The following is a 7,141-nucleotide window of genomic DNA, read 5'->3' on the forward strand; positions in this document are numbered from 1 at the left end:
ATGTGCATTCGAAAGACTAATTCAACAAGAAAGGTTTGATCAGCCACATGATCCCTATACAAGTTCACATTATTGTGTTCACGAATTAATCAAGCCCGATAGGGCTTGATTAATTAATGAACATGTGGCTAGCCTAAATGTGTTGTCATGCACACTATACGAGCAAGGTGACGTGAAAAATAAAGTTTAATTATTGTTTGTCAACAATCTATTTGACCATGCATATGTGTACATGGACAACTACATACCACAAATAGGCTTGGTGTGAGCCTTGAATAGACCAATTGGATTATTCCCAATATAGGGAATGGGATTATGCATATGGACAAGAAAAGAGATGTTTCAATCTACAAAGGCATGAAAGATCGGGTCGTATATTACTCAATGCTTAGAGCCTTAGACATTCGTGATATTTTCTTTTCAAATAATGTTGGCTTTAGATACTATAGAGATGGCAATGGTGTCACGCGATGAGTGATGAACAAGGAAAAGACAACAAAGATGACCTACCTGGGAGCCAAAACAATCACATATCTCCTTGGATATTGATGAGGAGGAGGAGGATCCAAAGGAGCACTTCTCCGATAGATACACATTAACACGTCCCTCTGGAAAAATATTCAATTGAAAAATCCAACCTTAAATGCTAAAGGTTTTGTGCGACTTTCATCTTCTTGCAAAGGCTATTTTGATGTAGCATCTTTTGTCTACTGATCTTCAATACGAGGCCTGTGGTACACACCGAGGGTGCTTGCTAAAGGAGTCACGGTGCGAACGAATGAATAGAGGACAAAATAGCTGTGCGCACGCTTACATTTCACACACAACCAAAGCACAAATTGAGTCACGACACAAACCAATGAATAGAGGAAAAAACAGTTGGGCGAGCACTTGCATTTTACACACAATCAAAGCATGTGTAGGGTCTACCTCCAACTTGGAGTGCCATGATTTTGACCTCCAAAGTTTGATATTGTTTATCACTATTTTTAGCTCTAATCACTATAATTAAGAGGATAATGAAAAAAAATTGGCCTAATTAAATGTTAAAATTGAATTCCTCAGGTTTTATTATCCTTGTTTGAGTTTCAAATCTCTCATTTGGCATTTGGGTCATTAACGGGAAGCCTTTTGAGCATATTCAGTTTTACCAAGCAATTAGACACTACCAAGAGTCAAACACTAGTAAGTCCTTTGCAATGGTGTCAAGCACTATCACAAATGTTGAGAAGTTCAATGGGGAAGGGTTCCACACCTTGCAGAGATGAAGTACCCTCTAATGCTTAAGAAATTGTGAAAAATCATTAAGAAAAATGTGCCGGATGAACCAATTGAAGGGTGGGTTGAAAAAGATGAGAAATCAATGTCACTTATTGGTTTACACCTAGTTGTATTCATCACATCAACTCTAAGGAACACACTGCAAAGGATGCATGGGATACATTGAAGCTCGTGTTTGGAGCTAAGGCAAAGAACTAGGAAATTCACTTAAAGCTTGAATTCTATGGTCTACAAATAAACTTTACCGAGTCTTTGGCTCAATTTGTCAGTAAAATGAAAGCATCATGACCCAGATAGATCCAATAGATGCTAAGATTAGAGATAAATATGCACCTGCAATACTCATAAAAAGCATGCCAGAGGAATATGGTGCACTTGTAACCACTCTAAAGAATCTACTTGAACCAACATTTGAGAATTATACTTGAAGAAGAGAAGCAGTTAAAGAATGCCATACAAAGTACATCAAGGAAACAAGCTTTGACATCTTGTGTTACCACACTTAACCACCTTGAGTAGCATGTTGTACTAAGGGGAAGTGATGGATCTTTTGTAATACACATTCAACCACCTTGTAGCATCCTATACATCATGGCACCAAGGAGGGGGTGTTTAAATTTGTGGTGCCATTGTGGGAAAGGTATGAGTAGAGGACCAGGATCAAGAGCATGCAACCACATCACACTTGGACATTATCCCACATGAGCATATTTGTAGGAGGTTTACCCTCCTCTTATAAAAAGGGTTATTTCCAAGCAATGAATGCAAGCAGCTTGCAAGCCTCTCTATGAGTAGAAGTTTCTATCTTATAACCTGATTGTGCGTGACTCAAGATTGGTTAAGTCATTAGAAGTTTTGTTATGTTGTTAATTAGTCCAAACCCACCATAAGATTAGTATTTTTTAATCACATGATTAGGATTGAGCACACCATAGCTATGTATGCTTGAGGATTCATGTCCAATATTTTGACACTGGCTTGCGCACCTGTGGTCCTGGTTTGTTGGAGTGTGATCCGCCTTCTATCAGCTGCAACCCCCCTAATACAAGTACCTTGTTTGAGCCTGATGTAGTTTCCAACCTCCTCTGTTGTTGTTGGATCTTGTCGACTTCCTTATGCATATTAATGCACTGATTAATGTTTTGTACTCCTGCATGTCAAAGTCCAGATGAAGTATTCCCATGCATGCTACTATTTGGTTCCTAGATTTTGGTTTGTGGAGGTAACAAGAATCTCACGGGCTACTACAACACCATGAACTGAGCATGACCTCCAACAATTTATATTTGTTGGGCAGATCTCTCTCTCTCTCTCTCTCTCTCTCTCTCTCTCTCTCTCTCTCTCTCTCTCAGAGCCTATAGGTTACATTGAAATTGTAAAATTGGGTTTCTTTTCATGTTCATAAAGGAACATGTTGCTGTTGAAGTTTCTATAAAGAAATACGTTCTTATAAACTAATTTTATTGACTTGTTAATGCTTGAAGTAGTCTCTGAAACCCAACCACTTCATAGCACAACAACAAATAAACAACATGATTACAAGTTGTCACTAATAGTGGCCTCTATTAGCTATATAGGATAGACACCTCAAATAACATCAGTGCCTACAAAGATACATGAAAAAGTACATCTTTGTGTTGAAAACTAGCTAGCTGTCTAGGTAGGTTCAAAACATTCATTCCTCCCAACATAAATCAAGCAAAGTCCATATGTATTGACACCACTCCTATAGTTTTTGAAATCCTTAGGGCATGGACTCTGTAATGTCAATGTTGTGAAGTGATAGATGCATCTGCCTTCCCTACATTCAGCCTACCATCATAAACATACAAATTAGCTTTGAATTACACTCTGATGTTCTTCACTGGAGTCTAGAAACTTCTTGTGGAACGGAATGGTTGGCAACCGTTGTCTGAACGATTTATTGAGACCATGTTCTCTCTCTCTCTCTCTCTCTCTCTCTCTCTCTCTCTCTCTCTCTCTCTCTCTCTCTCTCTCAATAGGTTGTATTGCAATTGTAAAATTGGTTTTTCATGTCCATAAAGAAATGCATTCTAATGAACTAATTTTATTGACGTGCTTATATAATTTACAACATACAAGATGGACTTCGAAGAACTTCATGACACTAATTGCTACACACAATACTCACCCCATTCCCATAGCCAACATTCTATGTAGGCACGTAGGAGTCTCAAATTCCAAACTATTGCAATGCCAAGTACCGTGTCTTCTCACAATGGACATTCATTCCATGTGCGTCCTCCCATGCAAACACTCACTTTCACATTATGTTAAGTGGACTGAGAATGGGATCTCCTTTCTCATTTAGGTCATATACCAAAGGCCAGGTTTGCCTACCACACTAGTCCATCAAGTCATATAACCTCCCAATTATGCCATCTAAGGATAGCTTGCTCGAATGCAGTTTGAGGAAAGTGGGCAGCCACCATTAGTGCCTTAGAAAAAGCCAGCAAAGAGGAGATACATGAAAGTTATAGATGCTAGCTTGGAGGGATTCGAGACACAAGAGAAAGGCAATATAAAGAAGACAGAAAAGGGTGCTACCAATAGCGCTTGTGTGGATGAGCAGACAACTAGGGAAAGAGCCATGGGTGGCACAACTCATCCACATTTGTGGATCCATGGTGGTTGATGAATTTGGGAAAACTCTTAAAAGCAGGGAGTGGACCTTTGGTCAAAAGTTGCAACACAACTTGCTTCGCTTTTCCTAGAATGTGATAAAGACAGTGAAAGTTGTCGCAAAGGGATGGGGCCGTCTGTACATCTCTGAGTACAAGAAGGATAAGGCACACAATTCAATTTCAAGAGATGATCAAAAGGTCACTTGCCAATGGTTTGACACTATGGACGAGCATATGCATGGTTGTGTGAATGTCATAAGCTACAACCATGCTCCTGCAAAAACAGGAGGGAGTGGTGTGGGTTGAGGCAGTGGAGTTTCTAATAAGGAAGATGCCGCTGAATCATAGGATCGCAAAAGAGGCGGTCTTGAATGAGGTGTCTGCCCAAGGTCCTCGCAAGGATAAGAACATTGAGGAGAGCCTTCTGGACATGGTGAGCACATAAAAAATGATGGCAATCCATGGAAAGGAGTCAGATGTAGACCGCAAGGCTCTAGAAACTCAAAAACTTGTGATGTTGGGAAACCTTACAACGGCCTTGACTGGTCTTATGGATGTCTTGAAGAGTTTTCAGAAGCCTTGAGTTGCAAGGAAGCTATGTTATTGTACTTTCATGTAGTGATTAACATACCATTTGCTTGTTGTACTTCATTTTGGTCCTACGCTTGAAGCTTGTCATTCAATATGAAGGTGTTAAGTTTTACCTCATTTGTCTCACACTTGTTACATATGTTGATCATACTTTTCTAATAATGGGTAGCCTTTAACATGTAAAGCCTCAATCTGATGTCATTCCATTCATTGGGTTCAAGTGATGAAAGAATCAATGCTCATTGTGTTTGGCACTATTGCAATTCTCATAGTAGCCATGATTACTAAGATAGAATTAAGTGAGTGGTGCTATGATGCGAGTGAGGCAATCACACATTGGATGACATTTTTTTGTCAGTGCATGGCTCGTGCAATATTGGCATGCAAAGCCCGGATTGCTCGTCGTCGTCGATGCCACGAGCGTAGGTCCTATTGGGGGCTTACTGTAGACCATAGGGATTCATGGAGAGATACTTGCTTGGTAGTTATTCAGATGGGATGTTCGAAAAGAGGATGAGATTGAGCAAAGATACCTACCACCTCTTGTGTGCAAGGCTAGCTCCATTCTAGCAAAGCGGTGTAGACACCAACTGTAAAAAAGCCATCGCTGTGGAGAAGCGTGTTTGTGTGGCATTGCACTATCTAGCCACTAGCTCTAACTTACAAGTGGTTCTCTACATCCTCTGCACAAAAAATAGTGAGAGCTTTCTATGAGGCTATGGAGAATTCTAGCTTGCACAACTTAAACATAAAGTGGCCATCTCCTGAAAGGATGCTACCTTGGCGCAGAGGGATTTGAGGCTATATGTGGCATTCCGTATGTTATCGGTGATGTGGATGGTAGTCATGTGCCTATCATTGCTTTGCATGTGCATTCGAAAGACTAATTCAACAAGAAAGGTTTGATCAGCCACATGATCCCTATACAAGTTCACATTATTGTGTTCACGAATTAATCAAGCCCGATAGGGCTTGATTAATTAATGAACATGTGGCTAGCCTAAATATGTGGTCATGAGTAATATGCACACTATACGAGCAAGGTGACGTGAAAAATAAAGTTTAATTATTGTTTGTCAACAATCTATTTGACCATGCATATGTGTACATGGACAACTACATACCACAAATAGGCTTGGTGTGAGCCTTGAATAGACCAATTGGATTATTCCCAATATAGGGAATGGGATTATGCATATGGACAAGAAAAGAGATGTTTCAATCTACAAAGGCATGAAAGATCGGGTCGTATATTACTCAATGCTTAGAGCCTTAGACATTCGTGATATTTTCTTTTCAAATAATGTTGGCTTTAGATACTATAGAGATGGCAATGGTGTCACGCGATGAGTGATGAACAAGGAAAAGACAACAAAGACGACCTACCTTGGAGCCAAAACAATCACATATCTCCTTGGATATTGATGATGATGAGGAGGATCCAAAGGAGCACTTCTCCGATAGATACACAGTAACACGTCCCTCTGGAAAAATATTCAATTGAAAAATCCAACCTTAAATGCTAAAGGTTTTGTGCGACTTTCATCTTCTTGCAAAGGCTATTTTGATGTAGCATCTTTTGTCTACTGATCTTCAATACGAGGCCTGGTACACACCGACGAGGGTGCTTGCTAAAGGAGTCACGGTGCGAACGAATGAATAGAGGACAAAATAGCTGTGCGCATGCTTACATTTCACAAAGCACAAATTGAGTCACGGTGCAAACCAATGAATAGAGGAAAAAACAGTTGGGCGAGCACTTGCATTTTACACACAATTAAAGCATGTGTAGGGTCTACCTCCAACTTGGAGTGCCATGTTGTGTCGCTGCTTTTGCATGCCATGGGTAGCCAACTCTGGCTACCTATAGGGATGGACCAGCTACTCCATAGCCAATGGGAGCCCTTCCTCCAACCTACAATAAAACATTCCCGTGTACCTGCAAATTCTCGTGTACCTTTATATCCTCCATCTTGGCTATTAAAATGTGTGGTGCCATTGAGGACAAAGTATGAGTAGAGGACCAGGATCAATAGCATGCAACCACATCACACTTGGATATTATCACACATGAGCATATTTGTAAGAGGTGTACCCTCCTCATATAAAAAGGGTCATTTCCAAGCAATGAACATAAGCAGCTCTCTATGAGAACAAGTTTCCATCTTGTAACCTAATTATGCTTGAGTCAAGCTTGATTAAGTCGTTAGGAGTTTTATGATGTTAATTATGCTACATCCACCATAGGATTAGTATTTCTTAATCATATGATTAGGATTGAGCACACCATAGCTATGCATGCTTGAGGCCTTATTCATATCCATGGTATCAGAGCCACTCCTCTTCTCATGAACTTCTCCATTAGCTTAGCCTCAGCCACTCCTCTTCTCATGAACTTCTCCATTAGCTTAGCCTCAGCCCACATTAATCCTTTCCACTAGTAATCTCATGTTTATTAAACCAATTCTTAATTTTTCCAGCATCTTATCCATAGCTCCCACTTGTGGACAAAATTTTCATAGCTTGATTCTCCACATCCTCTTCACTATTGATCAATTCCTCTTAGATATATCTTGTTGACCTCATTGCTATTCTATTGGCTTAATTTCTCATAAATCGTCTCA

The sequence above is a fragment of the Cibotium barometz genome, chromosome 33, assembly GCF_041138505.1.
Source record: "Cibotium barometz isolate CiBa-2024 chromosome 33, ASM4113850v1, whole genome shotgun sequence".
In the NCBI taxonomy this organism is placed as follows: Eukaryota; Viridiplantae; Streptophyta; class Polypodiopsida; order Cyatheales; family Cibotiaceae; genus Cibotium; species Cibotium barometz.